Source organism: Alligator sinensis, unplaced genomic scaffold, assembly GCF_000455745.1.
Source record: "Alligator sinensis unplaced genomic scaffold, ASM45574v1 scaffold810_1, whole genome shotgun sequence".
Taxonomy (NCBI): Eukaryota; Metazoa; Chordata; order Crocodylia; family Alligatoridae; genus Alligator; species Alligator sinensis.
The window spans coordinates 804,210-819,273 of record NW_005842691.1 but is presented as its reverse complement, the minus strand read 5'-3'; positions in this window follow the sequence as shown (position 1 = coordinate 819,273).

The window sequence follows — 15,064 nt, the reverse complement described above, 5'->3', positions numbered from 1 at the left end:
TATATATATATATATATATATATGGACACGAAAGAAAAGGAAGTTAAAACTTCTCCAGATTTATTTAAATTCAACAATGAATTAGTCCCATAAAGCGGTCTGGTAAAGGTGTTGTGAAAAAAAGGAAGGAAGCTACACTGGTTTTCTGCAGTTGAAAATCTGGACTGATACCTTGTATAACACCATCCATCTTCAAACATTTCACACCTATAGGCCAAATTTTGGCGTGGGAGTGCAGACATTGATCACCCTCAATCTGCTTTATCCCCAAATAACAAGATACTGTTCTACAAAAAAAATCTGAAACAGGAAGTAAAGATACACTTCCTACATTAAAGTTGCTATTTTGCTCAGTCCCACCCATTAATATTATTCTGTTTGACATGAAGAATATGCCTGTGTAGTTTATGCGTGCCCCATCTAGGAAGAAGATAATGTTGTTTTCCCTGCACTGGTCAGAATTTAACCTATGTACATAAATTACTTGGCCCACCACTTAAACAAAGCATTTAAAAAAGAGAAGTAAAAAAAAATAATAGCATGTCGTTTAAAGCTGACACTGAGAACCCGGCACCTTGGTACATAACCAAACCCTATAATCCAGGTATTTGCAATGTGATTGTTGTCAAGTCATCTGAAGTACAAAATTGAATCATTGTTATTTGCTTTCACAAAAATGCAAAATTTGACACCAACATGAGCAATTATGCACGTAATATGGCTGTGCTTACTCTAGGCACAGACAGTCAATTCCATTTACCAAAATCTCTGGGCAGAACTGCAGGCCAGAGAGTTGTGAAATTTCCTAGCACATACATCTATAAAGTAAATCCAACAAAGCAAGCTGTCTACATGACTTAAGGCTCAGTACAAATTGAAAATCACTAATGGAATATTGTGCAGTTTGTTCATATTAGGAGCAGTCAAAAATCATACATAATGTAACAATGTACATGCAACAGCAGGCTCACACAAGATAATTTAACCATGAGGAAATGGTCTTTGAAGTGGTCCCTGATGAGATTTTGCTTGTTCCTAAGAGAATCCAGATGTATTCCAGAATAGCATTTTAAAACCACTTTCTAAAATTACACCCTCTCTCCAGTCATTATAGTGCATTATAGTGACACTCTGCAGTTGGAATTTTATGGGAAAAATTACTTCCGAGTTGCATTTTTATGTTAAATGCTCCCCCTATATTATTTGAACTCCCACTTTGACAACTGCAGCCATTTCATTACATAATACATACATTCTTCAGTCTTTAGATTTTTGTTAAATATACATTGTGGACCAAATTCTGTCCTCAGCTATCCCTGTGCAGCTCATTAAAGACTATTAATCTTGACTTCAATGGGGCTAGGGTAAAGTAAGTAAGGGTAGAAGTTGGGCCAGGCAGTTACATTTTTAGAAAAAAATACTAACTCCCACTTTTTACAGTCATGAACAGGAGCCAAAAAAACAAAACAAAACCCCCTTCCTATCACAGCTGTTATTCTGCAAGTGAAGTTAATTGTATTCTTAACAATTCTTTAAAATGTTCCCAAGACACACAGTACTGTAGTTGAGAACTCAACTCTGAGTTACTGAAGGACAAGGAGTTGTGTGAACAGTCACAGTAACATAGATGCTGCCACACTAGGGCTGAAACCATTCTAGCAGCCACCAGTAAACATGTATTATCTCTGCCTGACTGACTGACATGCCATACAATCCTAGTAAAGTCAATGAGATGCACATCATTGCAGAGTTTAGCCTGACATGTTTAGCCTGTAGAGTAGGTAAAGCCTTAAGAAACCTCAAGAGGTAATATGTATGTATTTGCAGCCGGTAGAATGATGGGTTGGCAGGTTGAAGAGGTAAAGGACAGAATTAGAATTAGGGATTTTCTTAAACAACTGGGCTTTGGATTGTAAAATGAAGTGAGATGGTTCAAAAGAAATAAAGTAATTGCAGAATCACAGAGTTAGAGGGGATGTGATGTGTAACCCTACCCATCTGGAAGAGGATGGCTTGTCCCCTTAAGAAGGAGCAGCCGGCCCTGGTAAGAACATCCAGCTATAGGGTATTTTCCTTATCAGGGAATATCCCACTGGGAACTTTAAAAAGCTCCCAGAGAAAGAAGAGAGAAAGAGAGAGAGAGAGAGGAAGGAAGGAAGCTCTTAGGAGAAGCCAGAGTGAAAAGTGGCTCTTCACCTAATGCTCAGACAGGATTTTGGTTTGTTTTCTTTGTTTTACTGGAAACTGAGCCTTGTGTCATGGAGAATTAAGCTCCCTACAAGACTAATAATGTAGCTACGTCCCCTGCAAAAAGCAGCAAGATAAACAACCTGCTTACGCAGTCCCACAGCACAAATGCAGGATATACTATTCCTGTCCACCCTCAGCAAATGCTTCTCCAGCCTCTTGAAAACTTCCAGTGAAGGAGATTCCACAACTTCCTGGGCAGCTGATTTCACTTGCCCTTCCTGTTCTAACAGTAAGCAAGGGGGGTTTTCTAATATTTATTTTAAAGCTGTTTTCACATTTAAACCCATTCATGTACTGCCTTCTTCAGCACAGGAGAACAGTTGTACTTCCACTTTTTCATGGCAACCTTTCAAATGTTTGACTGCTGCTATAACATCTTACCTTAACTCCAAACTTGTACATGTCTCCATGTTTCTCTTGTCCTTTCCTTCATACATCTGTTTCCAACCTCTTTATCTTTATCATACACCAATGGATCCTCAATACATTTCTCCACCTGTTTCTTAAATTGTCGCACCCACAGTGGACACAGTACTCCACCTGAGGGCCAACCAGCATTGAGTAGTGATATGATCACCTCCCACATCTTCCATGTAATACTCTGGTTAATGAAGATAAAAACTACATTTGCTTTGTTGGCAAATGTGTCACATTGCGGGCTCATACTAAATAGACATCACCAAATGAAGCAGATCAGCTGTTCCAGGATGTGCTGATCTGCTTCATCAGGCAAAACAAACACCACACGTTGTCCCATTGGGCCCCTGTCATTCCCAGGAGCAGCCAGGACTGATTCTACAGGGCAACACTTGAGGCATGCCTCTGCAAATGGGGGGACCCCAGATTTCCCTGCTTGCAGAGAAGCACTCCATGTCAGATTCCCCAAGCACACCTCTGCAAGCAGGGAAACCTGGGGAATGTGCAAGCAGAGAAATCTGCACACCACAGAAATTGCTATGCAGAATTGAGCCCCTAAAGACCCAGGAGCACTTGTCTGGGGTGACTGGAGAGCACAGACAGCTCCAGGCTGTCCATGTTCTCCCACCTTAAAGCAAACAGACAACTGCCACAAAACAGCAGCACAAATATATACTGCCTTTTGTTGCAGACATGCATTTGGGCATTTGTGGTGTGTCAAAGAGCATGGATGTCTATTTGCTTTTGCTTTGTGCCACTATAAAAACTATTATTGGTGGCAAAAAGGGAATGTCTGTTTGTAGCCTGTGATCCACCAACATCCGCAGATTCTTCTTAGTAATGCTGCTCACTAGCTAATTATCTCCCATTCCCTATCTGTGTATTTGATTTTCTTTCCTAGGTGTAGCAACGTATATTTCTCCTTGCTAAATTTCATTCTGTTGTCAAGTGCCAGGAACTTTTTAAATTCTATTCATATTTTCAGGTATGTTTGCAGCCCCATCTTAGTTTTGTGTCCCCTGAAAGCTTGATAAGGAAGTTCTCTCATCTGGGGGGAAAGAAAAAGGAGAGGAAGACCCCAAAGACTCCTAAACTCCCCCACTATCACCCAGGAGTGACCCACGTGGTGCCCCTTTGCAACCCTCGTGGGGGCCCTCCCCTGTGGGGACCCTCTCGCCAGAGTAACTTACTACTCCACAGTCCCAGAGGGTTGCCTCTTGTTCTCCAGGTCAAGCTCTGTTCCCTGCTGGGTTTTCCTGCCACCTGACTCTGCTGCAGCCGTCCTGGCTTAGGGCCACCTGCACCACTGTGTGTAGTGGGCTCTTCACCTTGTGCTAGGGTATGGAGGCCTGGACAGCCTTGTGCAGCACCGGGGCTCAGTCTGTTCCCGGACCCTGTGGGCAGCGTCATCTGCACTGAACTGCTGCCCCGTGTCAGCAGCTGTAGACCCGAGCCACCTCAAGTGGCTCCCAGGGTCTCTCACCCTCCATGCAGCGCCTCCTGCACTAAGCTCCCAGCCTCATTCCGGGGGTTGAGGTCCTGAGCCGCCCCAGGGGCTCCAAATATCTGGCTCCATACACTGGCCTGTACACCATGTCTCAGGCCGCATGCCATGGTTGCAGACCCAAGCCGCTTCACACATCTCCCAGGGTCCGGACGCCATGTGCAGTGCTGCGCACTGAAAGCCTAACCGCTGGAGCCGTGCCACACTCCCCACTGATAGAAGACTTCAGGGGCTCTTCCTGGGCTACTGCTTTGCCCTGCTGAGCAGCTCTCCTCAGCTCTTCTAAGCCCCACTCTTCTCTCTTCTCTGTCCCCGATGCATCCACCCCTTGTGCTGGGCATGCAGCTCCTTTTATACGCTCCAGGGCTCCGCCCCTGAAGTCTTCCAGACCGGACAGTTTGCAGTCTTCAATCAGGTACGGGGGAGCTCTTCTCCCCCTCCCCTCAGGAAAAGGGCGTGATGTTATTTCCCTTGCTGCCTTCTGATTGGTGGATGGGCTCCACCAATCAAAAAGCAGGATCTCAAGCCTGGGATTCAAGCCAAACTCTAAAAGGTAAGCCTCCTACGTGTTAAAAAAACCTAAGTCCCAGGAAAGAGCCCTGAGGATCCCCACTTGAAAGTTCCTGCCAATCTGACATTGATCCGTTCATAGTTATTCTTTGCTTGCAGCTATTTGTATCCACCTAACAGTAATTTTATCCTGACCACATTTCTCTACTTTACTTATGAGTATGTCATGTGGGAACATGTACTAAATCCTAGTTCATTTACAAACCTATAATATAGCCATTGGAATACTGAGCTAATAGGAAGCAAGAGAAAGTATCTGCATATTGCTACTTTGTCCTGAAAGAAATACCAGATACCTTCAAGGACAATACAAGTCATCATGTTGCTTTCCACTTGCTGGCCCACAAGTGGAATCCCATGCACTTAAATGGAGTAATAATGGAAATAAGGTTGTGTATCTGGAAGAAGCAGCAGATCTTTCCTTTCTTCTCTCCAGCAGTAATTACTGAATTCATTCTGTTCTTTGCAAGGACTAGAGTATATAGAACTTCATGTACAGAGTTTAAGAAAAAGAAAGTGAAGAAGGATCTGCTTTCAAGAAGGGATAAATATTGTTTATGATGGAGGAAATTCAGAAAAACCAAAATAAAAAAGAACTAAAATACACACATGTGGGGGCAGAAAGAGGAGAAATTTGACAGAGAAACTTAGCCTCTTGAGCATGTCACAGGGATCTGATCAATAGGACTGTGCAAAGCTTCAGTTGCTGATTCAATTTGGAGGAGATTCAGCCTGATTCGGTGGCTGAATCTCTGAATCTGAATCAAATCAGTAGAGCCATTAATCTCTCCAAATTAAATCGGAAGCCTCTGATTTGATTCAGAGAGATTTGATGATTCAGACATAGACACAGATCGATATATTTTTTTCTACGTACCTCAAGGTACCAGGTGGCTCGTGAACGCTGAGATGGTTGGGGGGGTGGAGCATCCCATGGGAGCATGGGGGGGGGCCCCCAGCATGCTTGGCAGCAGACCCAGAAGTGGACCAGAAGCACTTCCAGTCCAATTCTGGGTCCACCACAGAGCGCACAGGGAACACCCCTCTCCCCCCCGCCCCAGTCCTCCGGCTCAGAGACTGGTGCCTCCTGGGTCTGCAGGGGCACCGGGGGTCCCCCCGAGGCTGATTGTGAGCTGGGTGGGGGCAGGGGGGTCTGCCACCGAGCATGCGGAGGGGCCTCTGAGCTTCTGTGGGATGCTCCATCTGTCCCACCATCTCAGCATTCATAAGCCACACCTGGTACCTCAAGGTATGTAGAAAAAACATATAAAGCTGTGTCTATGACCAAACTAATGGTTCTCCAAACCTGAATTGAATCTTCAGATTCAGATACTGCCGAATCGAATTGGGACAATGATCCGAATCAGCTAATTGAATCACTGGTTCCTGAATCAGGCCAAATCCAAATTGAATACAGCCCGCTTTGCACACCCCTACTGATAAGGGACTTCCTCAGATTTAGTGGTCATAAATATCCTATGAAGGCTGTAGCCAACACAAATGGTGTGGTAGCAACTAATAGATTCATTGCAGAGAGCATATGGGAGGATTTTATCTACCCACTCTCTATTGTGTTCCCCCAAAAGAATCCCTGTTACTCAAAATGTATATGAGAAAAACAAGAAGTAAAAATAGAAAATTTCAGGGTTACATTCAAAACAGAAAAAGCCATCTCTTAGTGGGATCTAGTAAGCCTTTAATTGCAGGTGACCTCCATATATGTTTAGGTGTTTAATTAAGAGTAACTAGAATGTGAACCCCTGTAGTTCTCAAGGAGGTCATTGGTACGAAGGATAAACATAATGCAAGTCAAAAAGAAAAGAAAAAGATGATTTTCTGATGCTGCATGCACCTTATATCATGGCTTTTAGTTTTTGGAGCTGTAGCTGAAGACTGAATTTAGGTTTTTAACTTCAGGCCCCTAAGTTCAGTAGTTGAAGCATTACTCTTACTGAAGACATTTAGAATATATGACACCAAGTAGTGTTGTAATTAATGTAGTCATTTTTAAGTTACAGCTATGAAATTGATTTCTGCGTCTGAATATTTAGTGAATGAAGAAAAGTAAATCACTCACCACATGTACACTCAGAAAGTTTGCCAGGCTTTTATTTTCCCCTGAGCGATATGTGTCTTAAAAACTCCCTACTCTCTGGAGCGTCTCCAAAGAAAATATCTTGGTCACATTATGATGAGCAAAATATGACTGAGCCAGCCGTAGTGCAGGCAAACATCGTGTGAGTCTCTCTGCACTGCTCTTCTAATGCATCTCTGTCCTGACCTGCAGCAGCATCTGCTTTTGCAATTCTGAGTAGCTCTGAAATTACCGTTGAATTTTAACCTACAACATCCCTTTTCATTCTGTTCTTGGCTAATGTATGTGAGCCCTAACCTGGTACATCTGCTAAGATCCAGTTCTGTCATTTTTGCACTCACATTGCTTTCTTCGTTCAGGTCTTCTACAGGGCAGGATCAGTCTGCTGAATAAATGTGTTCTGGCCTGTGTAACATTTTAAACAATTTCACTCTACTGTTCTGTAACAAAGGCAGCCACCAGCACCACATGTGCAAAGAACTCAATAGGTTCAGAGTCAAGCATGGGAGGAGGGTTGTGACAGTTTGCTTTTGTTCTTGATAAAGCCACTTCTGTTGCCTATTGCTTTCACATCATCTTCCATCATCACAGCTCCTCAAGCTCAGGTGCAGAAACAAAAGGCAGAGCATAAATCGTGCACTTCAGCAAACAAAGCTTATCATAGGGGCTTGCTTATTCGGTTAGATATTTTCAGCTCATGCCCGTATTATAAAAATGTACTCAGGGTACACAAAGGATTGGGAAACAGAATAACCTTTCCTCACTGAACTCATCAGTGTGAAATCACTGGAACTGCCATCCATCTGGTAGCAGTGCTGGGGGCATGCGTGAAATGTTTTGGGGCTCCATCTCTCATAAGTACATGCCTCCATATCATAAACTTCACTACCAGATTCGGCACCCTTTTGAGTGGGCTCAGCAGAAAAGCAAAGGAATAAATAAACAAAGAGAATGCTTTTCCCTCTTGCCTTTAATTATCCCTTTGGCCCAAGAGGTCATGATAGCAATCCCCAAGTCCCAGCACTGGGACCAGGCAGAGGTGGCACAGGGCCCCAGGGCCCTAATCCTGGTGTGTTGGGCCAGAAGGGGGCAGCATGGGGCCCCAGAGCCTGATCATGGCATGTAGGGCCAGACAGAGGTGGCACAAGGTGCCAAGGGCCCAATCCCAGTACATGGGGGCCAGCTAAGGCATCATGGGGCCTGATCCTGGTGCATGGGGTCCGAATTGGCCTGCAAACCAGCCCTACACCACTTATATGGCCTGCAAGGCCAAAAGATTGAGCACCACTGACATATGATTATTCCTATCCTGTTTCTTACTTTTTCCTGCTCCATTTCTCCCTTTTTATACCCTCAAATAAGCCAGACAGAAAAGAAGCCATAATCCATAAATCTAACAATCCTACCAATTCTTCACCATACACATTGTCTTGTATGATTTATCCACATCACTGCACATATTTGTGCCCTGAGAATAAGCCTTTGGGAGACAGGATTGTATCTTTTCTCTGCTTATATAGCACCCTGCAGAATGGGGCCGCGCTGCTGCTTGGGGCTTTGGAGTCTAGCATTATATAAGTACTCCTATAATAACCATGTTAACAAGTCTCAGACATGTTCAACAGGCGAGGGGAAATTACCAGGGTCTGTACCTGTTCTATGAATAATTTATGTGCTTTAAAGATCCTTAAGGGGAAGAAACAATGAGCTTTAATGAGCATTACATTGATTTAAAGGGCCAGTTGAGCTGCATTTATCCACACCAGCTATTTTGTGGCCCAGTGTTTTTAAAAATTAAAATATGGGGCCCAACGCTTGTCTAACAACCCTCCAAACTATACAGTTGGCCCAATAAAAAATGTCACCAAAAACCCCTGTTTCATTAGAAATGAAAGCTAGGCCATAGAAATTCCATAGAAATGAAAGAGAAACTATTCCATGTTACCATCTAAATGACACAAAGAGTTGATACGTTGTAATTCTAGCCACAACAGAGCCATTATTATAGAGCAGACAGCTCAAAAGGTTTAGAGCTGAGGAAGATATAATTTAATATTTATCTTTTATTTTGCTTTGACTCAAAAGCAACAGAAACAATATGCTTGGAGTAGCACATGGCTTGAACTGCACGAGTCAAGGATAACATAGCTAAAAGGAAAAGATTCCCAAAAATTCATTGTCTAAATGCAGTCCAATTTACTCTGGTCCAAGCTATAATTAGGTTTCTTCTTAGTATTTTCAGAGAGACATGAATACAAACTCCTCATACATATAATTAAGACCTGCAATCTTAACCTACCATAACAGGGTTTAAGAGAGAGTCTTGCTGTCACTCTAAATGCAGCTTCCTGTTGTGAGTGTAATTACAGTTTTTATTGGCACTTCAGCCCGTCTACCTCCTAGCGAGATAACACTGTTTATTATTAAACGTTTTTTGTCATATTGTGCTCACCTCCACAACACATTATCTCACGGCCACACTTTTTGTTCACAGTCAGTCTAATATTTTCCACACGATAAACAAAAGCTAATGAATTACACAGCAAGGGTAATTTTTAAAGAACTTATGTTTTTTTCCATGTTATCTTAAGAACTCAGGCACTGCTCCATTTTGCCATGACATGCTGATGCTCAGAGCCTAGGATTGTCTTTTTTCCCCTCATTAAAAATTAAAAATAAAACCTGAAACAAACGGGAATGAAACCTATCCAGTTCCCACCATCTGAGCAAGAGGGTTGAAAATAGCAGTTCAAATTAGATTTCACAGTTTGGATCCATTAAATCTTTAGAGCACATCCATATTTAACATCAGGGAAGTAGCAGATCTTTTCTACAGACTCACTAAGCAGGGGGGTAATAATTATATAGTAAAATAGCAACATGCATTCAGCCTTCAGTTTATGAAGTGGTCATGTGACTGCTTAATTTTTTTAAAAGACTTGACCTTCAGATGAAAATTCATGGGAGACAAATAACGCTAAGTTATTTCTGCCCATCTATGTTAAGTGCTAGTAGAAAGCTATGAGGCAAAGGAAATTGATTTCCTTTCACTGGTTCAAGCAGACCCTGAGAGGGGTTTTATTTCCCTATATCATTATTATACTCAATGTTAACAGCATTACTTAAACTGCTTTGAGCATATCTGCACTCTGCAACATCTCATTATATTTCAAAACCCTCTTGGATGATTATGCAGTATCTACAAATAAAAAATATTATCTTACGGTGTATTTTTACTGCCATTAGAGATGTAATCTGTCTGGCAGTGATGTGCATCTATCTTCATGGAATTAAATCAGGAAAACGAGAACAGTGAAGTATAATAATTGTTAATGAATGCAGCATGCCTGAAGTTGTAGTCATCTGATAAAAGACATGAGAGTTGGTAATTTTTATGTAGTAATTTTTCCATATTTGAAAACTTAAAAGGTTCACGACACATTACATTTAGAAGCTGTGTTTAATCTATTTTTATTAGCAGCTTCTTTCCAATATGTTACCTGTCAACAATATATTTTTCTTTAAAATACTGTACGAAATGTTCATTTACTTTCTGTCATAACCCAAAGGTATGATTTTGTGTGCGCTTCGGCACCAGAATTATCCCCGCCAAATTGCAGCTTCATTCCACGGTGGAGTTTTCTGCTGCGGAGGAAAGCTCCGGTGCAGGGACGAGTTTCCCGCCTATTTGTAGCTTCTTTTGCAGAGTGCATTGCTCAAGTTGCAAGAGAAATGCACGGTGCAAAAGAGTTCCCGCCACCCGCATGCAAATTTGTGTCCCGCTATTGGCTAGTTCTAAATTATTCCCACGTGGCGGCTGTTTCAAATTATTTCCCCCGGGGCGGCTGGCGATTAGCCTTTTAGCCGTATAAGAGGTTTGAGCGGTTTCCGCCCAAGCCGAAGAGGACTCCACATCCATCTCGTGGGGACTCTAGGTACACGGCAGGGAAGTAAAGACCCCTGTGTGAGATTCAGAGGAGCTTGGCGACTTGATCCATCGCCCCCTCTTCCCGTCTTCGAGCTATAAAAATTATAAGACGTATCTACGAGTCCAATTTTGGTGGCGCGCTCACCCAGAGCATCCGGAGCTCTGTTTCCATGGAGCCTAGCAAACTCCACGTGACCGTCCGTGTTGTCTTTGTCTGTAACTGCAACTCAAGCAAGTTTTCCAGCCTACACCGCGACCATCTTTGGTGTAAGTAAACAATCTTTAAAACTACCGCTACGAGTCTGTGCCTAATTCTAGCTTGTCGCGCCCCTCTCTCCGACCCCGCATGCCCGGGCTGCTGGCCACAGCCCACGTGCAGCACGAAAAAGGGCCCGGCTCACGCCCGGCCCGCACACTTTCAAATTGTGTTTATTAACTATGGTATTAATACTTAGCACTTAGGCATAAATGTTTGCAGCATTAAGGCCTTATATAGCACATTGCATGTGTAGTGTTAAGAATGCCTTACAAAAGATGATGTATATTAATCTACCCTTCTGTAGACAGTACACAGATTCTGGGTTCCGGGTTCCTTCTGCATGTGCTATAATAGATTCACAGATTTATAGATATTAGGGTAGGAAGGGCCCTCAGCAGATCATCAAGTCCAACCTCGGCAAGAAAGAGCGCTGGGGTCAGATGACCCCAGCCAGGTGCTTGTCCAGTCTCCTCTTAGAGACCCGCAAGGTAGGGGACAGCACCACCTCCCTTGTTAACAAATTTACCTATTGCTCAAATCACAAGGAAGACTTTTTAAAGGGGGATAAGGCAAGGTCCCACATTTATTGATCCCATGAGTTAGACATAGAGGTTCGGACACACCAGTCATACAAACACACACAAATCATCATACACATCATTACACACAGGCATACACATACACAAAACAACCATTTCATCCACACATACACCAGATATAGTTACCAGCAATAGTTGCTCAATATCAGGCCAGGGTGGCCAACCCAGGCTTATTGAGTAGCTGATGATGATTTGAAGATAGCAGATTTGAAGATAACAGCTGGAGCGGGGTGAACAGATGCATCAGTGCTTTGATGAAACAGGAGTAGAGAAAAAGGCACCCAACTTGGCATTTTCAGTGTTCTTTTATAGGGATTGGCAACCTTTGTTTCAGTGCTTTGGGGTTTTTCCATACCCGGCTTCTGTTTTTGCGGTTGCTCTTCTATTGTCTTCAACTTATCTCAGCCTTGGAGTGTCTTTGCTGCCCGTCTGGCAGGATGGGTGCCTTCCCTATCCTCATTATCTTCTTTGTGCCCTAGGCCTCAAAGGGATTCTTCAGCCATTTCTTAATTCATTCACTGACTGGTAACTTACATTTGGCGCCTTGTTGCTTACATAAACAGTTAAATCTTCTTCTCCCATCTCTATGCCATTCTGTTACCAGTCACCCTTTTACACACACACATACATAAAGGCTATGCAGTTCATTCACTTAGGTCAAGCAGAAGGATACAAAATAGAGTTTTCAAGTTGCTTACAGGACAAGACTAACATGGTTACATTTTACTACTATTACACTTTATGTTAACATCAGCTACATTAGTTCAGTTCATGCTACACCCTTGGAAGGACATTCCAAATTCTGGCAGCCCTTACCATAAAGAAGTTCCTCCTGATGTGTAACCTGAATCTGCTCTCTGTCAGTTTGTGGCCATTAGTTCTAGTTACTCCAAGGGGTGCCCTGGTAAACAAAGCATCTCCTATCCCTTGCTGTCTCCACCTCCAATGAATTTGTAGATGGTCACAAGATCACCTCTCAGCCTTTGTTTGCAGAGGCTGGAGAGATTCAGGTTCCTCAATCTCTCCTCATAGGGCCTTACCTGCAGGCCTTTAACCATACAAGGGCCCCTCCTCTGAACCCTCTCATGCTTATCCACATCCCTTTTGAAGTATGGTGCCCAAAACTGGATGCAGCACTCGAGCTGCGGCCTCACCAGTACCACATAGAGGGGAAGCATCACTTCCCTAGACCTGTTTCTGATGCACCTGCTAATGCATGATAAAGTGCAATTAGCTTTACTGATCACTTCATCACAGTGACAACTTGTGTTCATCTTAGAGTCGGCTATGACTCCAAGATCCCTTTCTGCTACAGTGCTGCTGAGAGGGTCCTCCCCCAGCCTGTAAGTGTGCTGGTGATTCCTTCTCCCTAGGTGCAGCACTTTGCATTTGTCCTTGTTGAATTGCATCCTATTCTGTTCTACCCACTTCTCCAAACTGTCAGATCCACCTGGATTCATTCCCTACCCACTAGTGTGTTTACTTTACCCCATCACTTGGTATCATCTGTGAATTTGGACAGAGCGCTCTCCACACCCTCATCCAAGTCACTGATGAAGACATTGACGAGCACTGGTCCAAGAACTGAACCTTGGGGAACTCCACTGCCCACATCTTTCCAGGTTGATGCCAATCCATCCACCACCACTCTCCAGGTGCATCCCATTAGCCAATTTGCCACCCACCTGATGCTGTAATCATCTACGTCACAGCCGCTCAGTTTATTTATAAGAATAGGATAAGATACTGCATCGAAAGCTTTCTTAAAATCCAGATAGATGACATCGACCTCATCCCCTGCATCTAAGCATTTTGCGACCTGGTCATAAAAAGAAACAAGGTTAGTCAGGCAGGATCTACCTGCTATGAACCTGTGCTGGTTGCCCTTCAGCATTATTTTTCCTGCTGGACTCCCACAAATGTGATAATAAAGGTGAGCTGAAATACATTTTTTTCTGAAGAAATTTTCAGTGAAAATGAAATAACTTCAGTGTTCATCAAACTATTCTATGGACAGTTTTAAGTTTTCTGTGAAGACTACAAATTCTAATATTTCTGGCTAAATCTAAAAGGAATCATCTAAAAAAACCTGAAGTTTCCAACCAAAATATTTAGACAACAATAATTTCTGTGGAAAGGAGACCCTTTTCTCAGGATAAACATGTTGCGTGAAATACTCAATTGTCCATCAAAAACAGTTTTGATGGAAAATATTCACTCAACTCTACTGAGTAGTGCCTTACTCAACAAGTAGTCCAACTGAACTCAGTGGTCATGTCCAGATGAGCGTGCACATGCGGCATGCAGTGCTACAGACCCATGTGTGGCACCACACACCACACACATCACACACACTGGACATCCAGGCATTCCCTGCACTGCTAAGTTGCAGCATGGAGGCAAGAGGCTGCGGGGGGGGGGGGGGGGGGGGGGGGGGGGGGGGGGGGGGGGGGTTGTTGACACCGGGAGATCCTGGTGTCAAAAACCCCCACGGCTAACAAAGCAGGGGGGGCATACACATGGCAGCAGTGTGTGCTGCATGCAAACAGAGCCTGGACAGCTGAAACCACACTCTGACTGCCAGCCAGGCTCCCTACTGCCAGATCACCATGGCTGCAGCCCCTGGAGGCCCTCAGGACTCCAGGTATGGCTCTGGGGACAGCCCAGGTACTGGCCTCAGCCTCATCTATCCCACCTGAGGCAACATGCCACACACCAGAGGGCACATGCATGGGCATTCCCCAGGGACAAATAGCAGTGGAACAGATTGTGCAGCTACTGTTTGTTCCCAAGGAAACGCATGTTCCTGCTCATGGGGACATGCCCAGTGAGGCCAATTTTGGAGTAAAGTTCTCCCCAGTGTAAATTAGGGCAGCAGAATCAGGACCTTGAAAATTAAACAAGGCCAGTAGTTGTAGCATGTGCGGGCCCTCTCCCGATCCCATCCTCGTCGCCATGTGCGGGCGGCGGGGAGCGATCCGGGCCCTTTTTCGCGCCGCGCGGGCTGTGGCCAGCAGCCCGGGCACGCTGGGTCGGAGAGAACAGGTGACACGCTAGAATTAGGCACGGACGCTTAATGGTTGATTCAAGATTGTTTACTTACGCCGAAGATGGTCGCGGTGTAGGCTGGACAGTTTCCCAGGCACAGCTCCGCTTAAATCCTCATTTGAGGACTCAGACAATATTCGATCACTCCCACGGAGTTGTCGAGGCTCCGTGGATCCTTTTGTTCACTCACAATTCACTCACACAAAGTTTGCTAGGCTCCATGGGTCCTTTTTTGCGCACAGGGAGAGGGATACATCGAGGATTGCGAACGGCGACGGGGAGAGGCTAGAGGCTGATCAGACCCCTGTTGCCTGCTTGAAATGCACTGGGTCCGATAGGCTCCACAGCACTTAGAGATCTTCACACAGCGTGAAGTCTCCTCCTCCTGGTGTTC